At 42.4% G+C, this 21,024-nt stretch overlaps 1 protein-coding gene across 2 annotated transcripts in view; it reads right to left on the bottom strand.

The window, feature by feature from the left end:
* Positions 1 to 21,024, bottom strand: part of LOC125904945 (SH3 and multiple ankyrin repeat domains protein 2-like) — a 465,143-nt gene that overhangs the window by 386,801 nt on the left and 57,318 nt on the right. The window lies entirely within an intron of this gene.

Here is a 21,024-nt window from a genome sequence, read left to right as displayed (position 1 = left end):
GTGGGATGAATGCCGCCTCCTAATAAGACCAGGTTTTCCCCAGAAAGTTTGCCAATTATTAACAAAACCCACATCGTTTGCTGGACACCACCTGGACAGCCAGCGGTTAAATGATGACATGCGGCTAAACATGTCATCACTGGTCAGATTTGGGAGGGGTCCAGAGAAAACTACGGAGTCCGACATCGTTTTTGCGTATTCACACACCGAAGCAATATTAATTTTAGTGACCTCCGATTGGCGTAACTGGGTGTCATTGACGCCAACGTGAATAACAATCTTACTGAATCTACGTTTAGCTTTAGCCAGCAGTTTTAAATTAGATTCAATGTCGCCCACTCTGGCCCCAGGAATACATTTGACTATGGCCGCTGGTGTTGCTAACTTCCGTTTCTCAGAATAGAGCTGCCACTAACCAGTGTGTTATCCTCAGCGGGTGTGTCGCTGAGTGGGGCCAAGCGGGGGGACACGTGAACAGGCTGGTGGTGAGCCGTGGGCTTCGGCTTGAGCTGTGCTTCTGGCGAATCAGAACCCAACCTCCCGGCTGAACGGGAGTTACCGGAGGACAGTTAGCAGAGGCTAAGGCTAGGCTATGTGGCTCCGCACCGGCTACAGGGGACTGGCTAACTACCGCAGCTGCTGAATGGTTTTCCATGGTGCGGAGCCGCGCTTCTAATTCACTAAGCCTCGCCTCCAACGCAGCAAATAAGCTACACTTGTTACAATTACCACTGTCGCTAAAGGAGGCAGAGGCATAACTGAACATTTGACACACCGGGCAACAGAGGGCAGGAGAAGGAGAAGCCATGGCTAAGCTAATGTAGCTACCAAGGCTAAGAGCGTGCAAACAACAGCTAAGAGATTAGCGAGAAAGTCGTAGAAAGGAGGAGAGCTATAGGTGCTTAAACAGAACCAGTGTGGGTTATGACTTGAAGTAGACGTTAAAGCAACTGAGGTGAGAAAGCAGGCAAGTGGAATTCACCAGAGCAGTACAGAGACGCTGTCACAGAAACACCGGAAATGACACAACTCGCTTACCGCAATACGTCAGCAACTCCAGGAGTGTACATTTACATATTCATATCTATAGGCCTAAGCCCATAGACGTATGTTTTATGGCGCAGATCAAGGTCGATTTCATCAATCTATGGTAGTATAGTCATCTGCTTAAAAAATCCAGTAATATGTCCTGTTGTGACAAACAAATTTCAAAATTCACACGTCGCAATCCTATTTTCATGCAATTTCATACAGAAAAATACAAATAAATAAATACAATGACTTTCAATGACCTGTGTACAGGGCTGGACTGGGACAAAACAAATACCAACATTTATGTATCTTATTTGTACTTGCACACATTTTATTAAAAATTGAAATGATAAATCTTGTAGAGTTTCTTTGGCAAGTGCTCTCACCATAGGCATTGTGTACTCCGGGGCCATCTGCTGCCACCAGGATGTATATGGGAAGTGAAGTAAGTAGTAAGCACATTGATTTTCTAGCCTTGCTACTCTCTTCCAGGGCACGTAGGGTACTACTGAGATTTATTTTAATTTTGGTAACAGCATAGTGTGTGCTTATGGCATTTCACCAAACATAGTGGACCGCCATGGCCAAATAAGCCAGGGCCATTTGTCCAGCCAGACAAAGATTTTCTGAAAACAGAGCCAATGGGAGTGTAAAAGTCTAGTTCTATTTCATTCTTCTTCTTCTGTATGCCTTTCCTCTGATACCCCTAATTTGGGCAACACTGGACAGAGTACAACATGGAGGCCACAAACTGATTCTGGTGCCCCCCAACTGGCCAGGGAGACCATGGTTTCTAGTGCTTGTGAAAATACTCAGTGGGGACCCCTGGCACCTCCCGAGGAGACCAGACCTTCTGTCTCAGCTGGGGGGACGCATATGGCATCCGAATCTGGATCGCCTTCGGCTGTGTGTCTGGCCATTGGAAGCCAGGATCCACTCCTGGCGTCCTGTGACCAGTCGGTGATCCACACTGTGTTAAGTTCAAGGGCTCCCTCCACTAGGTCACTCTATGCGAATCGGTGGAAGATTTTTTCCCAGTGGTGCAAAACACATGATGAGGATCCAGAGATCTGCTCGGTGGCCATCATTCTGCGTTTTCTGCAGTCATTGTTTGATACCGGCAGATGTGTATCAACTTTGAAAGTGTATGCTGCTGCCATTTCAGCAGGACATGTGAGAGTGGACAATCAGACAGTGGGGTCGCAGCATCTGGTTGGTCAGTTCTTAAAGGGTGCGCAGAGGCTAAGACCATCAAGAGTCACTATAGTGCCATCATGGGACTTGAAATTAACATTGGGGTCCTTGTGTCTCCCCCCATTTGAGCTGCTGGGGCAGATCGAATTGAGGTGGTTATCTGCTAAGACAGCGTTTTTGCTTGCGATCATGTCAGCAAAGCGAGTGGGGTAGCTCCATGCCCTTTCAGTGAGCCAGATATGCATGCACTGGTATCCTGATGGTTCAGGGGTTACTCTCCTGCCAAATCCATCCTTCCTGCCAAGGAAGAGTGCCTTCCTCACATGTAAATCAAGGCATTGAGTTGGCAGCATTTAATCCATTGGGTTCTTCTCAGAGGGCAGAGGAGCCATCTGAGCTACTGTGCCTGCTTCGGGCACTCAAGACTGCCAATTTACATAAGACTGACCAACTTTTTGTCTGCTATGGGGGTTGAAAGAAGGGTACACCCCTATCAAGACAGAGATTTTTAACTGGATTGTGGATGTGATTCTACATGCTTACAGGTCGCAAGGCCTGCCAGCCCCTAGTAATGTTAAGTGTCACTCTACTCGGAGTGTGTCCACATCCTGGGCAGCATTGAAAGGGGTCTCTCTGCAAGACATCTGTACTGCCGCGACCTGGGGGTCTTCGTGTACCTTCGCTCTTCGCTATTATCGTGTCAGTGTGGCCGCCCCTACAGCTGTGGCAGCGGCTGTCCTGTCAACAGCTTCCACCCCTTAGCGTTGTAAGCATTCCTCATGACCTTGCTGGTATAAGTCATCCAGTGCTAAAGCACCGCCATCTGGTGGTGAGAAAGAATGAAATAGAACACGAGTTACAGCTGTAACTACGGTTCTATGAATTCTGGATGACCGCCAGAGCTGTCTGTCACTCTTGGGCGAGAAGATTCAGTGGGAACAGACTGCGTGATGACGTGGGGTTTTATACTGGGGGAACGCCCTACGTCATTGCATGGTCACAGGTGACTTTGTTGGTATAATGACTTGACCTGTACATATGCGAGATGGAGATATCCAGTGCTAAAGTACCGCCATCTGGCAGACATCCAGAATTCATAGAACCATAGTTACAGCTGTAACTCTCGTTTTCTCTCAGACTACTTGAAACAGTATGCTTAAAGTTTATCATGAGATGTTTGCCCAGTGTTGCTAGAATTAAACTGCCTACTCCAGGTTTGATTTGCCAGTTTTGTCAAGTGTGCAAAAATATTTCACCAAAAAAATCATGTATCACTTTGTTGATGACTTTTGGTGTACACAGGAGAAGAAAAAAACACTAGGCAACAATGGCAGACAGACCTGCACAGAAATGTTTTGTCTTGTGGCAAAAAAAAAGGATTCAACAATGACCAATGTAATGTACAAAGCCGTCAATAAATTGGTTTATGCACTGTTTGTAATGTTATACTGAGAGACAACGGCGCTAACCATTGTATCACCACGCCTACTGCGTTACAGCCTGCTCTCATTCTTAACTGGTCAAATACTGCTGCTTTGTCAGTGGTTTCACCATCAGACACACCTTTCGTGGCTGTATGATACACTGGCGGGCGGCATCAGTTAGTAACACCATTGGCAACTATGTAAGACAAAAAGCTGGAAAATCCCCATCAGGTGGGTGGGAGGGGTGGTAGATGGGTCCAACAAACCCCAGACTTTCACCCACTGTTCACTTTGATGTGAATGGAGAACCATGATGTTTTTTTCCAAACCTATCCCTTTGCTTTTGTTGCAAGGAAATAAATGTAAAAATTAATTGCTTTACCAATGCTGTAAGTGTACTTTAAAAAGACACATTGCATATAACAAGCATAAATTGACATGGGATGTCAACAACAGATGCAGGAGGATACCTAGCATGTCATATTTAGATGTGAAATTCCGACATACAATGATATCAAACAAAGAACAGCAGCAAGTCAAACTGGAACCAGAAAAACATGCAGCTCTTTCGCCTGATAAATGACTTGAATGATTTATCGATTATCTAATTTAATGTTGATTATTTTTCTGTCAATCACTTTAGCACTGCACTGAGGGATTCTATCTCAAGTGATTTCATGAGAAATATTGAGTACGGGGAGATTTTATGGTTTTCACGGCAGTCCAAACAGACATGAACAACATATGGTTGAGTCTCCTCTCCCTTTTGTGATACATGAGCTGTAACAAACAAGGTCTGCAGACAGCGCCTTTGGACACATTGCATTCTTAGGAATGGGCATTTAGCCATGGACAAGTCCATATGTGTGCTGCAGAGATTTTTGAAAGACACACAAACACACACACACACACACACACACACACACTTTGTGAAGTGAGTGACAGTCTCAGCTAAGCCATGTTATCTAAACGGTGGATCCTATTCTGTGCTGTCAAATAAGCAGTGAGCAGTGTTCGCTGCAGTTCGCTGCCTCATTACCCCCTCAGTCGCTCTGATATGGTCACTGTTTGTGTCTGGACCTTGCAGACTGTCTCTATCTTTAACAGATTCAAGTTGGATTAATGAGTGGGCTGTTCACAGATTGGGTTCTACTTAGAGAGTAAAGCGATATCTGATGAGGTTGAGTCCCGGCTGTGAATCACATCCTTGATTTCAGAAGAGAAACACCAACATTCATGACACCTCCTGACACAACATTACTTTAAAAATGAGCCAGACTATTACTTCTTAATATATTCATATTATATCACTTCACCCACTGGCCCCCTTTGAGGATATCAGATTACATTCAAATAAATTCTTGGCAGTTCAAATAAATGCACCAATTGAGCTTGTTCTGTCGTTTGACAAATGTCAAGGCCCGTTAATATTTCAGCATGATACAAAAGCTGGCTGGAAAGATCCACATGACTCCTCAGAGGCACAGAGAGGGATTTGGCTGAGAGGGAGAAAGGGTCTCTGGGCCCAACACGCTCCGTCTGCCACTCTGCTCTGCAGTATCTGCTCCAGTCCCCTAAATCCGTCCCACTATGTACAATGTTGTAACTGCAATGTAACAAAATAAATGGGGAAGCTAATCATTCCAGTTCCAGTCTGCTCTGAGTATTTTTCAAGTTTGTAATATCTCAAGAAAAATATTCTAAATACGAGCACTATGTTTACTTTTAAAACCTCTTTTATAATACATGAAGTCTATCAGAGAGGAAGAGAGAATGAAAAGCATCTGATGTGCTTCCCTGAAACTCATAAATACTAAATAATTTTGAGGAGAAGTCTAATGGAAGATTTTCATTGGTTTACGGCTGCAGAACATTTAAAATGTTAAATTTTCTTTTTGCTGCTTCATGCAGGGCATGAAATATTAATTTCAGTCATAATTTTTTGGTTGAATGACAAAGTACAAACTATAAAGCTGCGATAAAAAAATGCGGACATTCATACTGCTGCACAGAAAGCAATTTTTAATCATAATTGTGATTAATATTATAATGTCATCGATGTGAAGTTTTGTTGGTAAGCATTATTGACCAGCCCTATTTGCCCAAGCATTGATACATTTGTTTGGATGAATTTGCAACGCGGAATAATGTTTAGTTTCAAAGCAAGATGTAGTATGCCCTCAGAGGGTGAAGGTCACTGAAGACAATGGGTGTGTGTAACATGTCTGTGCTTCAAGCTGGAGACAAAAGGTCATATCCTGCAACAGATCTCTATCAATAATAACAGTTTTCCACTAAACTTAACCACGTGTTTCAGTTGCCTAAGCTTAACCATAATAGCTAGCATGTGCAGATGATGCAGAAAACTAGAAATACTCCCTTGCAGTTGTATACCTCCACAAACCCATGACGTTGCAGTTACAGTTTCCTGTCCATGTCTCTGAAGTATTCATTAAAACATTGATGCTTTGCACATATCCTCCCACAAAGAGCACAGATTATCTATACAATCAGCACAGTTTCAAGCAGCACACCCAAGAGTGGAGTCATCAATTCAGTGTCTGACCAAATATCTACCCCTCTGTTTCTAAGCTATCATGGTGAATAATGGTCAGTAGAGGGTTTTTGCAGAACATTATGATGTCACAGTGAAGTTGACCCTTGATCTTTTGAATGTAAAATCACTTTGTCATTTTAGCCCATTAGACATTTGTGTGAAATTTTGTGATAATTAGGGTATGAATTCCCGACTTATGGCCCAAAACATGTTTTATGAGGTCACAGTGACCCTGAACTTTGACCTTCGACAATCAAATTCTAATCAGATCAGTCTTGAGTCCAAGTGGACATTTGTGCCAAACTTGAACAAATTCCCTCAAGGCCCTCGAGATATTGTGTTTACAAAACGAGATGGACGCAAGGTCAAAGGAGGCTTGACCTTTGATAACCAAATTCTAATCATTTTATCCTTAACTCAAAGTGGCTGATTGTGCCAAAACTGAAGAAATTCTCTCAAGTTGTTCTTGAGATAGCGTGTTCACAAGAATAAGACGAATACAAGGTCATTGAGACCTTTACCTATGACCACCAAAGTCTAATCAGTTCTATCTTGAGTCCAAGTAGACACTTATACCAAATTTGAATAAAATCCCTCATACTGTTTTTGAAATATTGCATTCATAAAACGAGAAAGATGAGGTCACAGTGACCTTGACCTTTGGCCATCAAAAACTAATCAATTCATTATTGAGTTCAAGTGGACATCTGTTCCAAATTTGAAGAAATTCGCTCAAGCTGTTCTTGAGATAACGTGTTCACAGACTGGTATTGATGGACAGGCAGACAGACATACTGACTGACAACTCGAAAATGTTTAAAGTCCGTGTAAAGCAAATTCTGCTATTTTCTTCTAAACACATTAAATAGGTCATAAAAGTATTCCTCAAAATGTGTAAAAAAGCCTTTCAACTATTTACAATTGAATTGTGGAGCTAGGCTTCACAAACTGTGTTTCTAGGTTTCTGTGTTCTGGATTTAGTGGGTGGGCCTTAAATCATAGCCGCGTTACGTAACGGAGCTATCCCTGCCACAAGCACGCCCCCTGAGGCTGCAGCAGTATAAATAGAGGGAATCGCCCTGTTGTTTACAAATACTTGCGGGTAGAAAACCAGCAGAGTTTAGCTATATGTATATATATATTAGAGCATTAATAGAAAAGACGATTTGTTGACGTGTCGACGTCAGTGGCACAAGTCGCACCGCAGTGTCACAACCCGGGAGGAGTCGACAGGTCGTGTGTTTATTCCCTCTCTCTCTCTCTCTGTGTGCTTGTGTATGGAATGCAATCGCTGCCTCTGATTGGCTTACGCTGATACTTTATCCTTGCTCGGGCGTACTATAAGACTACTATAAGACTCTGCAAGGAATGTCAGCAGTCATTCGGGCTTTCATAGTCAAGCGCACTACCGTGTTGTAGTTTCCTGTAAAAATGTCTGTAAAAAATCCCCGCGATGTGAAAAATACATGCCGAGCAGTCACTGGTGCGCGGAGCGGAGTCCGCGTGGTCGTAAAATCTGAGCATTGCGCGCACAGGGCTTGCTGACGTCCGCTTTGAGTCCATGCGGACCTCCGCAGAGTCCGTTCCGTGTACATTCCGCCTGAGTATGTTCGGGCCTTCACACACATCACATATGTGGAGATACTTCACTTTCCTCCGCCGTGTCAATGTGATGACGTCATCAAATGACTTGTCGACTCGACTTCGACTTTATTGACAGATAAGTTGACCTGAACAAAATCAAAGTCGTTAATGCCCTAATATATATATCTCACATTTTTCACGTCACTATATCACAGTTTAGACTAATCTGATGTTTGTAAATTCTAGAAACACAATGATTGAACAAAGATGACTATTTCTGTGTGCACATTGTGTAATTTATAACATGGTTATCGTAGATTAGCTGGGCTAACCGTTAGCTGTCAGCCGTTAGCTGTTAGCGGTGTCTGTAATAACTCAGTAACTCAATAAACAGTCCGTGAAAAAAATATTTTTTCCAGCAGATGTCTTAGTTACAACATGAGTGAGCTAGCAAAGCAGTTTTGTGTTGCTATGTGTGGTATTTATTCAGTTTGGGGAAATCACGATGTATAGAAAGCATCAGTGGCTGCAGTTGACAGGGACAGCTAACAGCAGCAGCAAAGCTAACATCAGGATGTCATCTGTTAAAAGACTCCCGTTGTCTGATATGACATGAAACTACTCCAGTTAGCTCAATCATTTTGTAACTAAGACATCCGCTGGAAAAAATATTTTCAGTCAGTGGAGCCGGACCGACACTCTCCCTCCCTGGATTACATCCTCCCGTTCTGCTGGCTGCACGTCCTTGTACAGTACACGGAGGCGGCTTCCCTCCCACGAGTGGGCATGGACTGAATGGCTGCAGCCTGGAGTCATAGAGTGCTGAAGTCACGCCCCTTCCAGTAGAGCTGGATGCCACTAACTCGCTTCTTCTCCAGAGCCTTTGTACTCCACTGTGTCTCAGGTTAACTCATATTGCAGCGGTGCCTGGATAGCGTGACATGTGTGGTTATGCTGCTGACGTGGTGCTGCCAGACACCCCCTGCTGCTGCTATCATTAGTCATACTTCTACTGTTATTATACACATATGATTATTGTCACACATGTATACTATCAGATATTAATATATTATTATTAATTATAATATTATTACTTTCATTAATGTTGTTGTAAGCTACTGTCATTACTGTCCTGCATCTCTCTCTGTCTCTGTCTCTGTCTCTCTCTCTCTGTCTCATTGTGTCACACTTACTGTTAATTGATCATGTTGATCTGTTCTGTACGACATCTATTGCTCGTCTGTCCGTCCTGGAAGAGGGATCCCTCCTCAGTTGCTCTTCCTGAGGTTTCTACGTTTTTTTTTCCCCGTTAAAGGGTTTTTTTGGGGAGTTTTTCCTTATCTGCTGTGAGGGTCCAAAGGACAGAGGGATGTTGTATGCTGTAAAGCCCTGTGAGGCAAATTGTGATTTGTGATATTGGGCTTTATAAATAAAATTGATTGATGATGATTGAATGAATTTAAAACATAAATTTTAAGCTCAAGAAAGTCATACTTTGTGGTAAAACTGTTGAGATAAAAGCTTTTTAATTAGAAAGGCTCAAGAGTACACAGGAGGAGGTCATGTATGTGACATCATAGCTTTCGCTCGCTTCTGCAGCTTGGCCTCCCCGCTGAAATTCCACTGGTTTATGATTAATCGATTTATGATTGAAGATGTCTGTGTGTTTTGTTCCAGGCTGCAGTCACTCCAAGCTGCTGGAAGAGAGCGAAGGCTATGACGTCAGATACGCGACCACCTCCTGTGTAGTTTTTCTAATTACGTTTTTTTCAAAAGCTTATACCTCAACAGTTCTACCACAAAGTATGACTTTCTTGACCTTAAAATTTATGTTTTAAATTCATTAACGACATATTTGGATTTCATGTCGCAACTCAAACGGGAACAAAAGATAATTCTCTCCTCATTCACTGCCATTCATATTTTTTCCGATCTAAGGTCCCATGAGCTTCACTGGAAGGGGCGTGACTTCAGCACTCTATGAGACAAGAGGCTGCAGACATACCCCTCCGGACAGGCCCCCTGCATTTTTCCATGATTTTGAAATCTAATTTTATATACTTAGCGATTTTTTTAATCTTTCAAATTTGGCTCAGTGATTAATGACACATATTTCTGTGATGTGACAAACTTATAACAGACATTTTTTGCTGCTTTACACAGACTTTAAGTGAATGCTATATTTAGAGTTTTTCACTGCTTTACTTTGCTGTCAGACAGTCCTTCCCATGGGGAACTGAAGCTGTTATGTATGCTCTCTTCAAAGTCACCAGACTCCTTTGACTCTTTCCATTTTACTTCGCAGAACGCAAGAGCTGCTGGTCTACTGTTGCCTCAATCAGTAACTGTTATTGTGTAACTTTTGTGTTTTAAAAGGTTAGTTTGGATTTGCCAAAGTCACACAATAACACTTTCTCTTTAAAGGTCCAGTGTGTAAATCTTACACATTCCACCTATAAGTTCAGTTTTCACTGTCATCTTAGCTTTTGAGCAGGTAGTGTTCAATGAGTTTATCAAACATCTATAACCCCCCCCCCCCCCCTTAAAGGTTTTTTGGGGGGAAGTATTTCTTAATCCCTGGTGGGTCCCTGGTGGGACAGATGGATGTTGTTTGCTGTGAAGCACTCCGAGGCAAATTGTGATTTGTGATATTGATTGATTGAAATACTAGCATGCATATTTGTGATAAAAAGATGAAATGAGCGCATGTCCCAAAGTTAATTAATAACATTACAAAGTACTTTGTGGCCGTTTGTGTTGTGTTTTGATGAGCCCCCCCGCTCACATTAAACATAGGTATATCAATAACGTTACGCTGAACATTGGTGCACTCCCTGGACATCGGTGCACCACAGGGCTGTGTGTTGTGCCCCCTCCTCTTTTCCCTCTACACTCTGGACTGCAAACCCACCCACGAGGCCAACACCATATTAAAGTTTACAGATGACACCATCGTGGTAGGCAGGATCACGGCAAATGATGAGGCCACCTACAGGACGGAGGTAGAGAAAACAGCCTGATCCTCAACGCAGCAAAAACGAAGGAGATGATCCTGGACTTCAGGAGGAGACAGAAGCCCCTCGTCCATCACCCCATCACCATCAATGGTGAGACAGTGGAGGTTGTGCAGAGCATCAAGTACCTCGGAGTCAACATCAGCCACGACCTGACCTGGTCCGTCAACACCACGGTGTAGGCCAAGAAAGGACTTCAGAGGCTTCACTTCTTGAGGTGCTTGAAGAGGACATGCCTCCCAAAACAGCTGCTAGTGAGCTTCTACAGGTCAGCCATTGAGTCAGTGCTCACATACTGCATCACAGTATGGTGCTCTGGTTGCACCGCTGAGAACAGGAAAGCTCTCCAGCGCATTATTAAGTCTGCAGAGAGGATCATCGGCACCCAGCTCCCCAGACTAGAGGACATCTACCAGACTTGCTGCATCCAGAGGATTAAGGGCATCATCAGAGACAGCACACACCCTGGACACTGCTTCTTCACCCCCTGCCCTCAAGAAGGCGCTACAGAGCACTGAGTGCCCGCACAACAAGACTTAAAAACAGCTTCTACCATAGAGCTGTGACACTCCTGAACTCTACCCCCCTCCCACACTGATGCCCCCCTCCCCCCACTCTCACACACCCGCCCTACTCCTCAGGAGCCCCCACCGCCCTCTTCCCTCTCTTCACATCAATACACACACACACAGACATGCACACAGCACTAATGGCTCTTTAAGGACTTGGACTTTTTTTTGCACAAGTTTTATATTTTATATTCTTGATATCAGTCAGTCAACTTGTTGTCTCGCTCACCAGACCTTTCTCAAGAAAAGAAAGGTCTGGCTGGGCAGACTCTCACTTTAAGATTGCTTGTATTTCTTTCAACCAATCACAATTGTTCTGGGCAGTGCCACAGCAACAGTGCGCTTGCAAAAATACTGCCAGGGGGGAAACACGTTTTGGTGTAACACGTCCACAAAAATATCGTCTACAGAACGCGAACCATGGCAGAAAAATGGCTACATCCCCGCAAGACCAAACACCACAAAAGTTAGTAAAGGACGTGTTGAAAACGGTTGAAAACTGCTACACAACCGGAGGTGGTAGGGCGGGACTTCAGTGGGTGGCTCGTTCCGCCCTATGAGAGGCTGATCTATGCAGCAAACTTCCGCCCACTCAGACTAGTCAACTTGTGAATTTAATGTGTAACGTTATGCATTATGCCATTACGGCACAAATTACGGCTAGTAGTGACCTAGCTTGCTAACATTAGCTAGTGTTATTAGCCCTACTCTGTCCAGTAGGCTAACTGTAGATCGAAGAGATAGATATAAGATCAGTTTCATTTTATCCCTTTGGGGACCGACGACTACACATTAAGCGGACAGTTTATTACAGTACATGGCAAAGAAACTGGTAAAAACAAACTCAAACATATCATCATTTGTTAAGCATGTACAACAGGTTGTAATCGAGTTGCTCTCCCTCCTCTTGGCCATCACAATGTCCATCCCATATAATTCGTCCATTCCTCTGGGGCAATGCATGATGGGGTATATTGTTTGATAAGTGACCATCGGTTGTACACTGTGTTTCACAGTACAGTGTGATACTTTGAGTCCACTATATAGGATACAGTAATTCCCACTATACATTTGGAGAGTACTACAAAATAGCGAAGTCGCTATATAGTGAGCAGTGAGTGATTTCGGACACAGCCATTATCTACCTTACAAAGCTTCCTGTTTTAACTGGACATAACGTTTAAATAATGAGAGCAAGACATATTCAAAATAATGTCTCTTCAAAGTCAAATCACGTTGCAAAGGAGTTAAGTGTTCACTGACACAATGTACCAGATGAGACAACAAGTGGGTACTGAACTTTATTAGCCCTTACCTACATAGCCACTTTCTGTGTATGACCTTGGTAGTACTTCCTGAGGTTACTGATTAAACTGCAAGCCAAACATATTACTCAGTCATACGAAGTGAATGATACAAATCATGTTTTTTTTATACTGTGTATTTTCAACATTGTTTATCCAAAACTAGATCTTGTGCAGAGATCATTCTCTTCATGCTTTCAGTGTGTTTATAATCAAATATTATTACCCATGCTGACATGACTCCACCCAAATGGGCCTCCGCTTCGCTGAATCTTCCTCTTTGCCTCCCTGACTCATCATGATGAATGGCGCCATTCCTCCACCCTGCCCTCCCTCCCTTCTTTACACATTGCTCATGTCTCTGTAGATGAGACGTGTAAGGAGGCCAACACACAGTGGAGTTCCTCCAAATTGAGAGGAGTCTAAATGGAGCATAATAGGCCATCTTTCGTGTCTTCTCTCCTCTTTTTATCTGCCCTGTCACTCTCTTCACTCTCTTCACTCTCTCTCCTCTGGTAATCCTCATTGCTCGGCAAGTGACAGAAAACTTATTTCCCCAAGAAGCAGATGCATGACAATTAATTAACTAAAGGCTTGGTGGGTTCTCATTACTCCTTTAGATTGAGTGTATTGTTGAATGTGTACATGGGTTTCATGCACGAGGTCTAGAAAACAGATGTCACCTGTGACTCCAGTGTATGGACATTAAACAACAGATGGAATTTCATACTCAAATACACAAATGCACAAAGACCCACAGAGGTGTGAACAGAGGAGAGCCAGGATTGTCTTGTGATGAAGTTGAACTCATGCAGAGTAAATGCATTGTCTGTGGCACTGACAAGTCCTTTAAGGATAACCAGTGTTTCCATAAAGACATAATGAGGAAGGAGAGAGTAACAGAGGAAAGTAAAGACATTTTGTTGAGGAGGGTTTCTCTCATCTTTCTTGATCTATCTGGATCTTTTTGAGAGCTGTACGTTTGCTGAGGTTTGTTTCAGTGCATGATGCCCAACTGATATGGCAATTTCTGATGGTGATTAACTTATTATCAGAACCAATATGTTATACAGAGTAATTTCTAGAATCTGCACAAGAAGAGATGTACAGTGGCATACAAAAGTTTGGGCAACCCTGTTTTTTTTACTGTGAGTAGTTAAGTAAGTAGAAGTTAAAATGATCTCCAAAAGGCCTGAGTTAAATATGAAACATGCTTTTCAACATTTTAAGCAAGATATGTGTATTATTTTACCAGGGTCTCAGACCATAATTAGCTTGGTAGGGCTCTGGCTTGTTCACAATCATCATTAGGAAAGGCCAGGGGATGCAAATTTCAAAGCCTTATAAATAATCTGACTCCTGAAACCTTGCCCCAACAACCAGCGGCCATGGGCTCCTCTAAACAGCTGCCTAGTACTAAGAAAACTAAAATTACTGATGCCCACAAAGCAGGAGAAGGCTATAAAAAGTAGCAAAGTGTTTCAAAATAGCTATTTTTCTCAGTTTCTAATGTAATTAAGAAATGGCAGTTAACAGGAACTGTGGAGGTGAAGGTAAGGTCTGGGAGACCAAGAAAACTTTCTAAGAGAGCTGCTCGTACGATTGTTAGAAAGGCAAATCAAAACCTTAATTTGATTGCAAAAGACCTGCAGGAAGATTTAGCAGACTCTGGAGTGGTGGTGCACTGTTCTACTGTGCAGTGACACCTGTACTAATATGACCTTCATGGAAGATTCATCAGAAGTAACCCTTTCCTGTGTCCTCACCACAAAATTCAACTCCAGAAATTTGCAAAGGAACATCTAAAAATTGTGTTTTTGGAAACAAGTCCTGTGGACTGATGATGTTAGAATAGAACTTTTCAGGCCCAATGAGCAAAAATGTGTTTGGAGGAAAAGGGGTGCAGAATTAAAAAAAAAAAAAGAACACCTGTCCAATTGTTAAACCTGGGGATGGATCGATCATGCTTACGGCTTGTGTTATAGTCAGTGGCACAGGGAACATTTCACAGGTAGAGGTAAGAATGGATTCAGTCCAGCAAATTCTGAAAGCAAACATCGCACTATCTGTAAAAAAGCTGAAGATGAAGTGTGGATGGCTTCTACAAGAGGACAATGATCCTAAACACACCTTTAAATCCACAATGGACTACCTCAAGAGGAGCAAGTTGAAGGTTTTGCCATGGCTCTCACAGTCCCCTGACCTAAAGATCATTTAAAATCTGTGGATAGACCTTGAAAGACCAGTGCATGCAAGACGGACCAAGCGTCTCACTAGAAGCCTTTTGCAGGGAGAATGGGTGGAACTCCCCCATACAATAACTGAAAGACTCTTAGCTGAATACAAAGAGTGTTTAGAAGCTGTGATACTTGACAATGCAGGGTGCTACTAAGTACTGACCATGCAGGGTGCCCAAACTTTTGTTTCAGGCACTTTTCTTTTTTGGTTATTTTGAAACTGTACAAGATTGAAATCAAAAAGTAATCCTGCTTAAAATATTGATGAAATGTGTAATCTTCTACGTCATGCTTTTTGGAGATCAGTCCATCTTCTACTTACTTAACTATTCGCAGTAAACGAAAGTCTGACCAGAGATGCCCAAACTTTTGCAAGCCAGTGTCTTAATGGGACCTTCATGTTAAACAAAGGATAAAAGGAATAAATCTCAATTATACTTAAAAAAAACATCTAAATTGATAATGAAAATAATCACAAGCTGTAGCCCTAGCATGTTTGTGTATGTGAGTGTGTTTACGCTCATGTCTATGCGACTGTGGGAGAGAATAGGGGGTAAGGGGTCTAGAAGAGCCAGGGGGTCATGTTCTTCTCACGGAATAACTGCCCATCTATGTAAAGTTTGTCCACTGAGATAACTGCTCTTTTACCTTCTTTCATCAGTTGTTTCCAGATTGGTAGTAGTTGTTTGCATCGCTGTAAAATATCCCGGGGTGTATAAGTCGTTGAGTCCATAGTTTGTTCCTTTTAGCTAACTACCTTGTCATTGAACTAGTTCTTTGTTTATAGTCCTCGAATTTTGCGACGATCGGTTGTGGTCTGTTGTTTGCAACAACATGGCTGACCTTTGAGCATGACCACCCTTTTGCCTTTGAATGCAGTCAAACGCCTCGTTGTACAAACCCATTTGTTTGAAGCATACTAAAGCCTTTAGCTTGATCTTCTCACAAGGGAGCTGTCCAGAAACCAGCCCATTACTAACGTTAAGTTTACGTCCATACTAAGTTATCTACATCTGAAGCACTTCTGTCACATGAGAACAACTTCTCTTTCACATTTCAATGTCACTTTTTTATGTAGTTGTAGTGTGTTCAGTGTGTAAAATGCAACTGCCCTCCCACAACAGCAACAAATGTGAAGTCAGCTGTTGGCTTGTCAACTAAAGTCCAATTTATGCGTGTGTAGACCTTTGAGAGCATTTTTACTTCTACGTTGGTGTTTCAGCGTCACCATGCAATTACACTGCCATCCCGCTAGTTGGCTGTGGGGTATATGTGCCACTGTGTTAAGCATTTCCGTATTTCCGTATCCTTCCTCAAACAAAGACAACATCATTTATAAACATGGCGACCATGAGTGAGCGGATCGTGTTGGAGCTGGAGTTAATAAATGCTGAACAGAGGTTACTTTTACTGAAAGCAATGCAGGCAAAAAAAGACCTAAGGCATCGGAGGAGCTGGTGCGTACGACCGCTGAACAGACAGAGGCAGAAGGACAGGGAATTTTCTGTGCTTGTCCGGCCACTGAGAGACATGGACGAAAAAATGCATTTTACATACTTCAGGATGTCGGCAGGCAGGTTTCACTTTGGTTCATCGATTGCAACCATTTATTTCCCATCCATCTACGCACAACATGCCTGTAGACATTCGACAAAGACTGGCAGTCACCCTTTGTGTTTTAGCTTCAGGTGGAAGCCAAGTGGCTGTAACAGGTCTGTAAAGCTTTGTGGAAAGCATTGCAGCCAGAGTTCCTTCCCTGCCCTTCAGTTGCCGAATGGGAAGCTATTCCAGTGGATTTTTGGCAACTGTGGAACCTTCCAAACTGTGTTGGCTGCGTGGATGGAAAACACATAAACATCAAGGCACTGCGCATGCAGGTAGCAACTACTTTAACTACAAGGGCGCACACTCCATCGTCCTGATGGCTACCTGCGATGCCAGATATCAATTTACGATGGTGGATGTTGGTGGATACGGATGGGAAAGTGATGGTGGTATGTTCAGGGAGAGCAGATTAGGTTCTATGCTGCTTGAACACACACTTAACCTGCCCCCACCAGCCAATCTTCCTGGAACAGGAGTTCAAATCCTGCATGTGATTGTTGGTGATGCTGCTTTCCCTCTACACAACAATCTCATGCGTCCCTTTCCAGGTATGTCACTAACATTCAATTTGGGCTTTGTTGTTATTTTATATATGTATGTATATATATATATATATATATATATATATACATACATATATATATATATATATATATGTGTGTGTATATATATATATATATATATATATATATATATACATATATATATATATATATATATATATATGTATGTATATATATATATATATATATATATATATATGTGTGTGTGTGTGTGTGTGTGTGTGTGTGTGTGTGTGTGTTTGTATATTGTTCAGTCATGTCTTTATAACACCACATAATGATTTCCTATTCATACCCTGTATTCTTTATTTGTTCATAAATAGGGAGGAACATGCCCATGGAGAAGCAGATGTACAACTATCGTCACTCCAGAGCTAGGCATGTCATTGAGAACACTTTTGGCATTTTGGTGGCACGGTAGAGGATTCTTGGTCGATCACTGGAATTTTGGCCTGACAAAGCGGTGAATGTTGTGAAAGCTTGCATTGCTCTGCACAACTTCCTGGCCTACACAAATGAGGTCCACACACCTGTGAGCAGATACATCCCTGCTAATTTTGCTGACTCAAACACTACAGGGGCACCTCGGCCAGGCGAGTGGGGAAGAGTAGTGGAAGGGGACACAAATGTGTTGGAACCCCTAGACCCTCTATACCTGTCAAAGTGCCGTTTTTCTGTAACCAAGTAGTCAACTGCAGAGTAGACAATCTGTCTCCTGTTTACACTAGTAAGCACATGCCCAGTGTACATGAATGTTCTTGTGATATATAGGTGTGTTACGACAGACAGAGACTGTTTCTAAATCAGTGCAACAACACTCATGTATACAGGGATTTTTTTCATTTTAATTAATGAAAACGTATTAGTGTGGATAAAGCCTTGGTGTGGATGTAGTCTCAGTAGGATTTTAAGTAAGAGTAGGAATTTACTAACTGGCTCTGAGGCATCCTGGCCTTAGGATACTGCAACTTAATGAGAATCTTGAGTCATTGCCTCTTCAGTCATGAAGCTCTTCACTAACCTTTTTGTGAATGCCTGTCAGTGCAAAGCAGTCATAACCCATACACAATAATTATTATCAGCACCTCAAGCGTCAGAAAATAGCCCACCCTGGCTTTTTCCCTTTCAATGCTAGCTACATAGAGGCACAGAACAAACAAATAAAAAGGGAGCTTTAATACAGCCAAAGTGATGAAAGCTCTCTCCTTTTGTGTGTGAGCTTGAGACCTCCTCAGAGCCTCCATTCAGCAAAATCTCATGGCAGATAAGACAGAGAGTCTCACACATCTGCATCTTGGATCACGCTCCACAATGACATTGGTCACGAAACCCACATTTGGTCTCCATTACACAAATGTCACACCTCATTCCTCTGCAGTGGTAAAGATTTCTGGGATATCCAAGCTGAGGTCTGTAGTACTGTTTATCTTATCAATTTGAGAGCAGGGTTAGGGAGAAACAGAAGAAAATGTTCCTTTTGTGTTGTATCAGCAGTGCACCACGTAATATACTCTGTGTCTTCCATTGTTAGCTCCCATTCCCTTTTCGCGCTCTCCACTATTTTTCGGTGTGAAATTGCTTTTCCTCTGAGAGCATCTTGATGGGAGACAATCCATTCTGTGAGTTAAATGACAGAGAGGGTAGCAGCCAAATGAAAGCAATCATCAAGCCTCATCTCAATGGGTGTTTCGTATGTACAATCGTTGCCTGAAAATCTATTAACCATGCACCCCAATTAGATTCTAGAATGAGGCAGAAAACCGTGAGAGACAAAAAGCATGAATGTGCTGCCAATGAAGACAGAGATCACAACTGCACAGAAATCACTGATAACATTTATGATTTGCTTCCTATGCGGGATAGAAAACCAGTCAATTGCTCAGATTGAAGGGAATGATTGAATATTGTGAGTTAGATTCAAACCAAACAGATATCCTAATTTCTTTATTTAAAGATCATCATAGATTCGGAGCAATGGCTTAACAGTAAATTTATTTTCTTAGCCACTCTGAAACACTTGAGAAAGAATCTGTTGTGTACATGATTACCACATTCATCCTAAAGTGTTTTCATCAATCTGTCCGTCATACTTTTAATCATCCTTTCACAATCAGCATCAGTCATATTGTTGAACATCACAACACAAACACACCAATCTACAATATTTTCAAGCTTCAAATCAATGATTAGAGTATATGATCAGTGAGTGATGATGTGCAAGAAAGGCCACATTTACATGCATCACACAGTACTTAAGGAATCAATATGATCAAGACAAAAGCAAACAAAATTAAACTGTGCTTATTTGACGTCAGGTATAAACTGGGACATATGGAATACAACTATTTAATCTACAGAAATATAGTAAATTCTTAAATAGTAGTCTTTATCTATCCTAACTGCAGAGACAACCAGACCTCTGATGGAAATACTGATCTCTATCACTCTATCATCTCTATTAATTGCCGTCAGTTCCGCTTTGTTGTTCTTTGTATGTATTTGTCTCTCAGTATTTTCTGACTCTCTATCCCGTCTGTGGCTTTCAGCCCCAGCCCATTGTTCCTACTAGGGCTGCCCCTTGAAAGTCAGAGGCTGCCTCAAGTTGAGCAGTCAGGTTTTTTTGTTTTGGTTTGTTTTTTTGCTGGTCAGTGTGCTGTGCAGTGTTCTTCTAGAGATGTTTTGGGGACCAAAACATCTCTAGAAGAACACTGGAGTGGGCGCTCTTGACTAATGGCCACAAATGTAAATTAATGAGCAGGTACAAGAAGAATACAATGACTGACAAATGGGCTCTGTGATCCCACTGTTGTGTAACAAGACTGCTAGTAGCAGCCAGTGTCACGTCATCTCATGGAATATAGAAAACTGGTTTGGATGAACAAAGACCTTCCTCCGAAGACTTCAGGACAAAAAGAAGCAGTAAACTCACGATGGTTGCATTAGGTAACACACACTATTGCTTCCCTGATAATGCTACATTGTTAACAACAAATGCGTGTTGACAGCGGCAGACAGCTAGTTAACGTTAGCTGTTAGCTGTTGGCAGCCGATGGCCATAATAATCAGCTCACAGAGGAGCTCACTGAGTTACATCATGTTGTATTGAAGGTCTATTCAGTAAAATGAGTATTGGGCAATAGCAAATTGTAAAGTTCTCATGATGTGTTGAATGAGATCTTGTAAAATGTTGTTCTTGGTGAGAAACAGCTGTTTGAAGGAAGGAGAAATCAACTGTTTTCACAGCAATATGAGAGGGAAGTATGAAGATGAAAGATGAAAAGGTTATTTTAAAGTTTCTGGGATTAAAGGATAACTTCGGTATTTTTCAACCTGGGCCCTATTTCCCAATGTGTATGTGTGCGTATGATTCATAGGCACAACTCGTTTTAAAATTGGTTCAGTATTGAGGGAGGCGGATGCAGCCGGGAGCCGCGAAACAAGCTAAAACGGTAATGGGGGCAAATGCGTCCCGTATAAGTTTGCGCATTAAAAGTGCTTTTTTTCGTCACTGACTGGTTCAGATCGCCAGTGCTATCTCTGTAAATGCCATACTAAGCGTTTCCCTTACCTTTGGGCTGTGTGACGTCATCTCGCGAGAGCTTTGCTCCACTGTGTCTGTAGCTCTCTCTATTCGTGGGACAGCCGTTTTCTTGAGGAAGAGGTGTTTCGGGATTGGATGTCTTCTCGTCTTCGGCTGGCAGTAGTCATCTTGGGAGAAGTGAGCACTGCAGACCTGATGGTCTGCAAGGCGCAGTGTCTGGACAGGAGTGTTAGCATCCATTTGTAGCACAACTAGCCACAACTTCAGCATCTCACCATCCGACAAGGGCAGCCTATGAAAGCTGTATGGGGTGTTGCGCAACATCCTGTTCTTGCAATTCGGATAAGCACAAACATGAACCATTGTTTTCAATCGATGCAGTAAAACTTAAAACTCTCAA

The sequence above is a fragment of the Epinephelus fuscoguttatus genome, linkage group LG2 (assembly GCF_011397635.1).
Source record: "Epinephelus fuscoguttatus linkage group LG2, E.fuscoguttatus.final_Chr_v1".
Taxonomy (NCBI): domain Eukaryota; kingdom Metazoa; phylum Chordata; class Actinopteri; order Perciformes; family Serranidae; genus Epinephelus; species Epinephelus fuscoguttatus.
Note: the sequence above shows the minus strand (reverse complement) of the source record. Positions and strands in the feature narration are given on the sequence as shown.